Below are 12,104 nucleotides of genomic sequence, written 5' to 3'. Positions count from 1 at the left end.
AACCTTTTTGGTAGGGACTATATTAAGGATATGAGAGGCAGTCTCTAAGGCACACCCCTAAAAGGAGATTGGTAGCGAAGCTCGACTCATCATGGAACAAACCATATCCAACAAGGTTCGATTGCGCCTCTCAGCCATACCATTAAGTTGTGGTGTCCTGGGAGGTGTCCATTGTTTCTTTGAAGACCAACTAACTAGTCTTCCTCCTAAGACATGGCATCCACTTGAAGGGCTTTTATGGTCTAATCTATACCCAAGATGATCTGCATCTGTGAACGCTTGAAGACTGAAGTCATTGCCCGTAGGGTACCAAATGCCTATGGCTTTGTTCCCTTTTAGATATTTGAAGATTTGTTTGATTGCGGTCGAGTATGAAAATTTAGGATCAGCCTGGTACTGAGCACATAAACTTGTTGCAAATAAAATATCCAGTCGTCTGGCAGTGAGGTACATCAATGACCTAATCATTCCTCGGTAGGTCTTGTGGTCAACTAACTCTCCTGTAGTTGCAACTGATATCTTATTGAAGGGTTTTGAGCATTCTAACACTCCTAAGGTGTACATGAAACCCTAGAAACCTTGGATCTATGTTTTACAAAGATACATGCAAATTGTTGTTACAAGGTTCTTAACCTATCTAACATAGTATGAAGAACTTTTAAACATAAATGATAGAAGAAGAACATACCTTTTTGTTGTTTGGATTCCTTGAGAACCTTGTGAGCCTAGAACCTCAAGTGTGATGCCTCAAATATCTCACACAACACCATAATACTTGGAATAACCTTGAGAGAAGTTCACTAACACTCAAAATTCGGCTGGCCCTCTTATACATGCTTGTAGTGTCGATTTTGCTAGTCTAGGGTCTTTATATAGTTTTGGCACAAGTACGGTTACACCATGACAACCCTAATTGCCATGGCTTTCCATATTCCATGATCCATGGGTTTGTAACATCCATGGACTATCCATGGAGCACCTTATCGGTTTTAGCCCAATCCATACAAACCATGGATCATTAGCCCACTATACAAGAATAGATGATTTACACAATCAACCCCATATATTTAATTGGTCTCTTTTTGATCACTTAATTAATTCCAAATTAATTCATTGATCAATACTAATTAAATAATATTATTAATATATTAGAACTTATAATATATTAATAATCCTTAAGTGTCCTTTCTCTCATTTAGTCTATCCAAATGTTACAATGCCATGCAACCGAAATGAACGATGCTAACGGGGTCAAGTACATTCGAGGAATAGTTATGAACTTAGACACCTAATCCACCAGTCTCCCACTTGGATAAGTCTAATAACTATAACTGCAAGATACTTTAGGAACCGATCAGCAATCGTATCTCTTTCAAGGTCTCGCGGAACTGAGATGATGATGATACGCCATTTTAAGATAAGTGATCATATAATCCTATGTTCTAGATATCAGTGGGACAAATACATGGAACAATGTGTTACTTATTATCTAGTAGTTTGTTTCTCTATTTTCGATTTTTTTGACATAGAACTTAATTGAACATATCAACATAATTCTGACCGGGCCCGGTACATGGGTCAACACAAAATCATTGAGGGGCCCAGATATCACTTCTAATCCAAGAAGGAACATATAAACTTCGACTCATATTCTTGTTCTACTACTTGTTGAATTATACACAAATGCATGTTATATAAGATTGAGTTACCAATGCGTTTTCGTACAATCAATGTATAACCAACTCATAGGCAACAAATCATATCTCTAAGTTTGAAGACTTATATGATATTACCGTCTCACGATCACTTGAGATAAATTCCATGAAGTGATACAAGTGAGCGTGGGTTGAATCCAATACTCAGAACTTATGAGCACTCATGAGTGTTGTAGTAACACTTGCAATGTCCAACATGTTAGACATCTACAACCAACTACATGATAGTCTTGATTCATATCAACTTCCAACATATGACCGACCGTGGAGAATTTAAATAAGTTGAAATACCATAACATAATTATTCTGGAAGTCAAAACATGCAAAATGAAATGATAGTAAGCGATTGACAAAAGATAGCAACACTTTACTCATAAATAAACAACAAATTTTATTCAGCATCAAATGTCAATTACATTTTACACATTTCAAAGCTCTCTTACTTCTAAAACTAATATCATCCTTCAGCCCTATGTTCCTCACATGTTGGAGATGTTTAACCCTACCCAGTCCCTTCGTGAGGGGATCTGCTGGCTTCTCATCCGATGATACTCTCTTTGCCACTAGGAGTCCTTCTTCTAGTCGATGTTTGATGAAACGGTATTTTCAGTCGATGTTTCTGGATCTCCCACTAGCCTTGACATATACACCAGATTCATTTTCACTCATCTAAAAGCCAAACTCTTTGACTTTCTCATCGAAACAAAGATTCCATCTACGAGGTGCTTGCTTCAATCCATATATGGATTTCTTAAGCTTACACACTCTATTAGGGTACTCTGTACTGAAAAAACCCTCTGGCTGACACATGTAAACATCCTTAGCCAAGTTTCCATTAAGGAAAGCGGTTTTGACATCCATTTTCCAAATTTCATAATCATGAAATGCAACAATGGCTAACATAACTCTAATAGACTTAATCTTCGCTCTTGGTGAAAAGGTCTCATCATAATCAACTCCCGGAGTATGAGAAAAGTCCTTTGTAACCAGTGGCGCCTTATAAGTGTGTACATTACCATCCATGTCAGCCTTCTTCTTGAAGATCCATTTGCACCCGACTGTCTTACGATCTGGTACATTGTCAACCAAGTTCCAAACTTGATTGCCATACATGGATTGTATCTCGCTGTGCATATCCTCTTTCCATTTAGCAGCCTCAGGGCCTGCCATTGATTCCATGTAGTTGTTAGCCTCATCCATACTTACCAGTGTTCTATCACTAAAATGTGTACCACCTTTCATAGTAATATGGAAACCATAGTAATGCTCAGGTGCATTCCTAACTCTCGTGGGACGTCTCAGAGGTACAGAATCTTCTGTCGGATCAACAGGAGTTTCCACCTCAGGTTGATTGCGAGGGTTTGAGGTTCCTTCACCACTTGACTCTTGAATTTCTTCAAGGTCAATTTGCCTCCCACTGTTTCCTTGGCTCATGAATTCTCTCTCGCGAAAGACTCCTCTCCTTGCTACAAAGACCACATTACCACTGGGTCTGTAGAAGAGGTAACCAAAGGATCTCTGTGGGTAGCCGATGAAAATACTCCTCTCACTTTGAGGTTCGAGCTTATCGTGATTCTCACGCCTCACAAAATCCTCGCAACGCCAAATCTTGATGTGGTCCAGATTGGGAACTTTTCCAGTCCACATCTCGTGAGGTGTTTTGGCAACCTTTTTGGTAGGGACTAGATTAAGGATATGGGTGGTAGTCTCTAAGGCATACCCCTAAAAGGAGATTGGTAGCGAAGCTTGACTTATCATGGAATGAACCATATCCAGCAAGGTTCGATTGCGCCTCTCAGCCACACCATTTAGCTGTTGTGTCCTGGGAGGTGTCAGTTGTTAGATAATCCCACATTCCTAAGGAAATCTGTACTAAGATACTTACTAACTCGATCGGATCGAACCATCTTAATGTTTCTGCCCAATTGATTCTCCACTTCCTGTTTAAACTATTTGAATCTTTCAAAGGTCTCTAACTTATGCTTGATTAAGTAGACATATCCATATCTACTAAAATCATCATTAAAAGTTACATATAAGCGGTTAGCTTCCCTTGTGGTGGTTCTGAAGGGTCCACACATATCAGTATGTATGAGATCCAACAAACCCTCACCCCTAGCACAAGAACCAGTGAAGAGTGACTTTGTCATTTTCCCAAGAAAACTAGATTCATAACTATCATCTGACTTTAAGTCAAATGATTCGAAGACTCCATCCTTTTGGAGTTGGCCTATGTGTTTCTTGCTTACATGTCGAAGACGACAATGCCATAGCTAGTGGAAGAATTGATATACAACACATTATTTCCTAGGTTATCTACAACCGATACAGTTTCATACACACCATGACAAGTTAATGCTTTAAAATAAAGAACATTATTAAAGAAAGCATTAATGTCATCACATTCATTATCAATCGAAAAGGTAAAACCTTGTTTGTACAGACCATGAAAGGAAACAAAGAATAAACTCCACTACTTAGAAACAAAGAATAAACTCCAATCTTGGTTACATGTGATGCTTTCCTATTCCCCATTATCAAGTTTATCTTCCCATGCTCCACATTCTCACTTCTTCTTAGTCCTTGCAAATCAGTACATATGTGAATACCATAACCTATATCAAGGACCCAAGAATTAGAATGGGGTGAGTTATTAGACAATATAGTGTGAATACCTGCATGATTGGGTTTTACTTTCCTATCATTAACATCTTGTAGGTACTTTGGGCAGTTTCGCTTCCAGTGCAACTTTTCATGGCAATAGAAGCATTTAGCCTCTTTAGGGTTGGTAGAAGGAGTGACGTAACCTCTCTTGGTTCCACTTGAAGAGGAGCCATCAAGGGACTTTCCCTTGGTACCCTTCGAAGGGCTCTTCCTCTTCCTTCCTTTGCCTTGCCCGATTGCCAAGACAGGGGCCGCGGTAGGAGTAGGAGTAGTAACGGCCGACTTACATTTAAGACCACTTTCCACGATCTTCAAAAGTCCTTGAAGTTTTCTGAGAGTAACTTCCTCCTTGTTCATGTGGTATGTCATTCGAAATTGATCAAAACACGAAGGTAAGGAGTGCAAAATGATGTCAATTGCCAACTCCTCAGGGAAGTTCACATTCAGTTTCAACAAACGGTCCATATACCTTTCCATTTTTTGCATGTGGCCCGTGATGGTTTCACCATCCTTCATTCAGCTTGTTATCATGGAGAATATGATTTCATACCGCTCTTGACGAGCACTCTGATGGTAGTGGTCCATCAAGTCCTGGTGCATCTCAAAAGGGTAGTAGTCCTCATAGGACTTTTGGAGCTCAACTGTCATTGTGGCCAACATGATACATGCCACTTTGGTAGCATCTCTCTCATGTGCCTAGTATTCAGCGATCTCCTCAGGAATAGCAGATGACTCAAGATCCTTAAGCTCCTTGTCGAGGACATATTCCTTGTCCTTATACAGAGTGACCATCCTGATGTTCCTGATCCAATCCATAAAGTTGGATCCATAAAAGCGACTCTCCCACAAAGGTTCTTGAGAGAGAAGGATCCGATAGGGTTTGAGCCAAAAGTAGCATTGTTGGAATACATCTAAAAGAAGGAAGATAACTTTATATTAGATATAAAGATAGTCCTTAATAAGACACCCAAATGTAATATTAAGGATAGGACCCAACACAATATTTTATAACTTAGAAGAGGGATGCCGTAATCCAAGCTATAAGATATTTGAAGGTAGGTGAATGAAGATTCACCAATTTCCACCATGAAAAACGAAATAAATTATTAGGTTTTTAATTGGTTTTGAAACTCCTAGATTCTTTAAGAATCATTGAACTTTTCAATGGCATGTTTCAATCTCAAATGTGCCCTTCATTTTTTGTGACTGGGATGCCGAGGATCACAAAACAAGGTGTGAAGTAACCATGCAAATTACTTGGTACCCTTAAGTGTTTACCGCTCAATCGATGTGCCGGTTAACCACACACGCTCCACCGACCTATGATAAACATTAAGCCACCCCTTGCCTACCTTGTTAAGTCCAAGTTAGTGTGCCGATTAACCACACATGCTCCACTAACCATTAATCAAAGTGCAAATTGTAATTTCATGGGTTAGCACCTGATTCACATTTTCATAAAGTAACTAAGATTGGGAATTTATAAAAACATTTAGTTACTTTACCTTCATCATACTTTTAATGAAGATTTAAAGTCCTTGTCCTACCCGTTCGGCTAACGACCCTCCACCGGTCAAGCAAGCAGTGGGTGAGAGTGGACACCCATTAAGCTACCATTTTATAGGCAGCAACCTTGTACCCCCTTATAGATCGGCTTCGTGAATGAGGCCTACTAACGGTAAAACGACTTGTTCTTACATATATATATATATATATATATATATATATATATATGTCACCACTGGAAATTTTGTGTCATGTAATCTATACACGCAAGTTAATGTGAATCAAAAACTTAAAAGCATGTGTGATACCTATTATATGACTTCAAAAACTTCAATCAAATACATCATACAAGTGCTACAAATAGTCAACAAGTAATTGGAAACCCTAGAAGTTCTTGTTTAGGTCCATCTTGGACTAGGACTTCCTTGTTGGACTCAAATGGACCAATAAGCTTCCAATTTGACTATCATGGTCTTAGAACCCTTAAATGGGCTCTAATTGGACCCACATTAATTTATTTCAACATTTTGGGCCATATTGGGCCTAGAATGAAATGAGTTAAAAGCTTTGAACCATGAATAACCTAAACTAGTCCAACAAAAATGTAAAAATCATACCACATTCTTTTAGGTTGAAACTCACCCAAACTAACTCTAATATTGGGCTTAGGGGCAAAAAGCCCAAATTTTTCCTTTTCCCTTCAAAACTCTCGGCCCAAGGCCCAAACCCAAGGAGAGATGAAGAGTTGACTTGCCATTGACACATCATTATTGTCTTTTGGATATCCATGCAACTTATTCCATATCTCCATGCATATCACCTCAAGGGTCTATTTATCCCTCTCTCTCCCTCACTCTCGGCCATCTCAAACACACACACACCTCACAAACTCTCTCAAGAACACTCAAGAACACTTCCTCCCTCTCCACTCAAAGATCTCGAAATTTAGGAAGCTTCCAAGAGGATATTTCCACAAATTCTTCATCTAAGGTAAGATTATGCTTGGATCTATGACTTAGATTCTTTTTTTTTCATCAAAATCTTTTCCTAATTCATGCCAAAATCGTGATCTTACATCCTAGAAGCACATCAAACTCGAGATCTTCAAGAAAAGGGTGCTAAGGCCAAAAATCACCAAGTTTTCTTCCATATTTTCTTCAAAAACCGAAATCACATCCTAAGGTGAGCTTCATACCCCCTATTTTCTGTTTTTATGAGTTTTGTGGGGGGGGGGGGGGGGAATACAAGTGAAAGTGTAGATGTATATGTGTTTTGTATGCCTTGTATGATTTCTATGCTTATATGTGTGATTTTGTGTGTTTATAATGTTGGATCTAGCCATAAACCCCTAAAAATCGAGATATACTTTATGTTAAATGATATTAGCATCAAATATATTTCTACATACAAAGTGTTCCAAGAAAAATAGCTAAATGGTTTAATAACATCTTCTTTGGGCTAAAAACTCAATTTTTGGACATAAAATGTTAAAAATATAAAGTTAAAGGGCCCAAAATGACATATCACGAATTCTGATGGATGAGGAGTGTCAAAACAGTTTCAATACAATATTTTCTGGAAATATACTCATATGGAGGGTTAAAAATACAAATTTCAAGCTTAATGGGCTAAAAATGACAATTTCGGCCCAATAGGGCCCATTATGCGAAATTTTCTGTTTTGGAGGGCCAAAACTGTGTTTTTCTGTAAAACAGTGGACTACTAGTGTTCCAAGTACTTTTCAAAGGTTTAAAATGCTTTTCAAATTTAAAAAGGACCAAAGTTGCAAAATTTTTCCAATTTGGGCCAAAATTGTAAAAACTGCGAAAAAGAGGGGTTATAACCGAGAAAACTGCAATTTCAGGGATTTAAACTGTTTTCAATGAAAAATATGCTGAAAAATATTAATTTCAATAATTTTTGGTGTTAAAATGTCAAGAAAGATGATTTAAGGACCAAACCGGAAAGTTATTTAATTAGAGGGTTGAAAAAGTAAATTTTACAAACAATGAGGGGCTGAAAACAGAAAACTTTCAAGGCTAATTCAATACACGCAACTTGATCAAACATTGACACCGCGACTACCTACGTAATACAATACACAACAATACCAAAAATTCGTTGTTAAACGAATTGATTCGGTCTCGAATCAATAAAAATCCGAAACTACTAACGCGACGATAACTCGATTCATACACGGAAACATTTGGTAATTCAATACACACGTGAGAGTGCACAGACGTCTACGCACCATCTTTGGGCCCCAAAGTGTAAAATCTTGTTTGTTGGGCCTAGCTAGCCCAATGACCTGATCTTAAGGCCCGAAGACTCCTACCTTACGAGTTGTTGGATCTTACATGATCTAACACAGCGTAAAAGGACTTTCAATGGCATTTATACTATTGGTCCCCAAGGGTCCTATGGTATTGCTAGTAAAGTCGGTATTTCATGCGAGGCGGGTCAAGGACCCCTCGTACCCTTTTTATCCCCAACCGGTCAATGGAGTCATCGTGGTCTTCGTGCCCTTTTTCTCTTCGGATGTGGGACTACAAGAAGTCAGGGCGGTCGGATAACGTGATTAGTACGGACGACGCCTACGGGATCGTTAGTATAGTTATAAACAGGTCGTTTGTGTAACGCGTGTTTATAGCAATTAATCATGCGCAAAAATAATCCGACGTCGCCTGGAATTATTGACTTCACGCGCTGCAATGGTTTTATGTTTACTTCATGGAATTCAAAGAATTAGGAAAACATCGGGTTTTCCTAGGGTTTTTCAATACACACGATTTTCAAAACGTACACAATTTTGATGAACAATTTTCTTACAACTATAGAAACAAACAAGCATACCTATGGATCTTCACAAACTTTTTCAGAAACTCTTTTCAGAAAATATCGGATTTTCTGGTGGTTTTCAAAATGATACAAAACGTTGCTTTTCAAATACCGCTTATGAACTCACCAACATTTCATATGTTGACGTTTTTCAAAATACTTGTATTCTCAGGTAACAAGTGAACCAAAGGAAATATGTACTCAGTGCTGGATTGCAGTTGTTTATCTATGAACCGAACAATTTATTTTTGGGAATGTAATATTAAAACAATGTACTCAGTGTAAACTTTACCGGTTGTACTATATTAATGCATGGTGACGAATGTTGTTATGTTTCATATATATTCAATGTTATGGTATTCAATTGAGTCACAACAGCCCCCGGACGTTTCCGCCGTCTGGTTCGGAAACCCAGGACCAACTCCACCCGAGGTTGACTCCACTGCATTCCAGGCAGCCGTGTCTGCTGCGGTCACCGCAACTATGGCACAACTCCATCAGGGGAATAATGGAGGAGGCAACGGAAAAGGGGCAGGAAGTTCGAACAACGGGATGAACCAAGGATCTACCAAAACATGTACCTACAAGGACTTCACAAACGCTAAACCACGAACTTTGAACGGCACTGGAGGGGTGATCACTCTGAAGCGATGGATTGAAAAGGTGGAATCGGTATTCGAGATATGCGATTGCCCTGAACAAATGAAGGTGAAGTTCGCGGCCTGCACTTTTGTGGACCAAGCACTTACTTGGTGGAACGGACACGTGGAAGCCATGATGCTCCCTGTAGGCAACTCTATACCATGGGCAGAAATGAAAGAGATGTTAATGGCTGAGTACTGCCCATGAGGCGAAATACAGAAGATGGAGCAAGAGCTATGGAACCTCACTGTGCAGAATGCGAATATCGATGCCTACATATCGAGATTTAGTGAACTATCCCTGCTGTGCCCGGGTATGATCACATCGGAAGGAAAGAAGATTGAGCGCTTCATTTGGGGACTAACATCACCCATTCAAGGGAATGTGATAGCTGCGAACCCTGAAACATTTGACAGTGCGAAGAGATTGGCGAAGAGGCTGTATGATCATAACAACAAGAAGGGCGAGAAGCCAGTGGAAGCTGAGAAGAAAAAGGAGGGTGATGGCAAGAAAGGGAATAACAACAAGAGGAAGGGACGTCAGGGCCCCGAGACCTCTAAAAAGCAGCAGACAGTGGCGGTTAACGCTGTCACTGCACCGGTTCCAGCCACACCACATGCTCCAGCCTCAGCTGCTTCAAATGCTTCAAGACCCTATTCTGGTAATCTTCCCAAATGTAATAAGTGCGGTCTCCATCATCACGGCGAATGCAGGGAATTCCATTGCACCAGTTGCAACCGAAGGGGACACACTGCAAGATACTGCAGGACTTACCCTCCCCAGAACCAAAATCAGGGAAACAACCACAACAACCATCGCAACAACAACAACACAAATTCCGGCGGCAATAATGCAGGGCCTAGCCACACCTGCTTCGGGTGTGGAAGGATGGGGCATTTCCGCCGAGACTGCCCTAACAACAACAATTCAGGAAATAGAGGAGCAGGAAGGATGCTGACTATGGGTCAGGGTGAGGCAGTTTTGGACCCCACAGTTGTGACCGGTATGTTTCTCCTAAACCACACTTATGCATGCATCTTATTTGACACCGGAGCAGAGCGAAGTTTCGTAAGCAAGAAGTTTAAACATTTAATAAAACAACAACCCCAGAAGCTAAATGAAACCTATACGGTGGAAATGGCCAATGGGAAAACCGAGTCAATGGGGGAAATCTACATCGGATGTACCCTAACCCTTAACCAACACGTCTTTCGAATAGACCTAATGCCAGTGTCAATTAGGAGTTTCGATGCGATTATCGGCATGGATTGGTTAAGCCCCCACCATGCTGAGATTATGTGCCACGAGAAGGCCGTTCGCCTTCGTCTCCCAAATCACGAAACCCTAGTAATTTACGGAGACAAACCTAGCATGAATTTTTGCCTCATCTCGTGCATCAAGGCACAAAAACATCTACAAAAGAACAACTCGGCGTTCTTGGCTCACATAGTGGATAAGACCAAGGAAGAGACTAACATTCAAGATATCCCGGTAGCGTGTGAATTTCCAGACGTGTTTCCTGAAGATCTTCCGGGAGTACCCCCAGAGAGACAGGTTGAGTTCAGAATCGACCTCGTTCCAGGAGCAACTCCTCTCGCTAAATCACCCTATCGGTTGGCTCCTGCTGAAATGCAGGAATTGTCCAGCCAACTCAGTAAGCTTCTGGACAAGGGATTTATCCGACCTAGCTACTCGCCATGGGGAGCTCCAGTGCTCTTTGTCAAAAAGAAGGACGGATCTTTTGGAATGTGCATCGATTACAGAGAGTTAAATAAACTCACTGTTAAAAACCGCTACCCACTTCCACGAATCGATGATCTATTCGACCAGCTTCAAGGAGCTAGTTATTTTTCTAAAATAGATCTACGGTCCGGATACCACCAACTCAAAGTCCAGGAAGAGGATATTCCTAAAACCGCTTTCCGAACCCGCTACGGACATTATGAATTCGTCGTAATGCCCTTCGGTCTAACAAATGCACCTGCCGCATTTATGGACCTAATGAATCGAATCTGCCGACCGTTCCTTGACAACTTCGTCATTGTGTTTATCGATGACATCCTCGTCTATTCTCGAAGCAAAGAAGAGCATGGCCAACATCTCCGACAAGTCCTAGAAACTCTGCGATCGGAAAAGCTTTACGCCAAACTCTCTAAGTGCGAGTTCTGGCTCCGGAATGTGAACTTCCTAGGCCACGTAGTTAGCCAAGACGGAATTCATGTGGATCCCTCTAAGGTCAAAGCCATGGAAGGATGGGCAACTCCGACCACGCCCACCGAAATTCGTCAATTCTTGGGTCTAGCAGGCTACTATAGGAGATTCATACAAAACTTTTCTAAGATCGCCAAGCCACTTACCTCGCTTACGCAAAAGGGCGTACCATTCAAATGGACAGACAAACAAGAGATTGCGTTTCGAACCTTGAAGCAAGCTCTCTGTAGCGCTCCCGTACTATCTCTACCTGAAGGAACGGGAGATTTTGTAGTCTACTGTGACACGTCGAATCAGGGCTTAGGTTGCGTTCTCATGCAACGTGGAAGAGTGATAGCATACGCGTCCCACCAACTAAAGACGCACGAAGTAAATTACACGACCCATGACCTAGAATTGGGAGCCGTGGTCTTCGCTCTGAAAATTTGGAGGCACTACCTGTACGGTACAAAATGCACCATCTTCAGGGACCACCAGAGTCTCCAGCACATCTTGAACCAGAAGGAGCTGAACATGAGACAACGAAGA

This window comes from Lactuca sativa, chromosome 4, assembly GCF_002870075.4.
Source record: "Lactuca sativa cultivar Salinas chromosome 4, Lsat_Salinas_v11, whole genome shotgun sequence".
Lineage (NCBI taxonomy): Eukaryota > Viridiplantae > Streptophyta > Magnoliopsida > Asterales > Asteraceae > Lactuca > Lactuca sativa.
Note: the sequence above shows the minus strand (reverse complement) of the source record.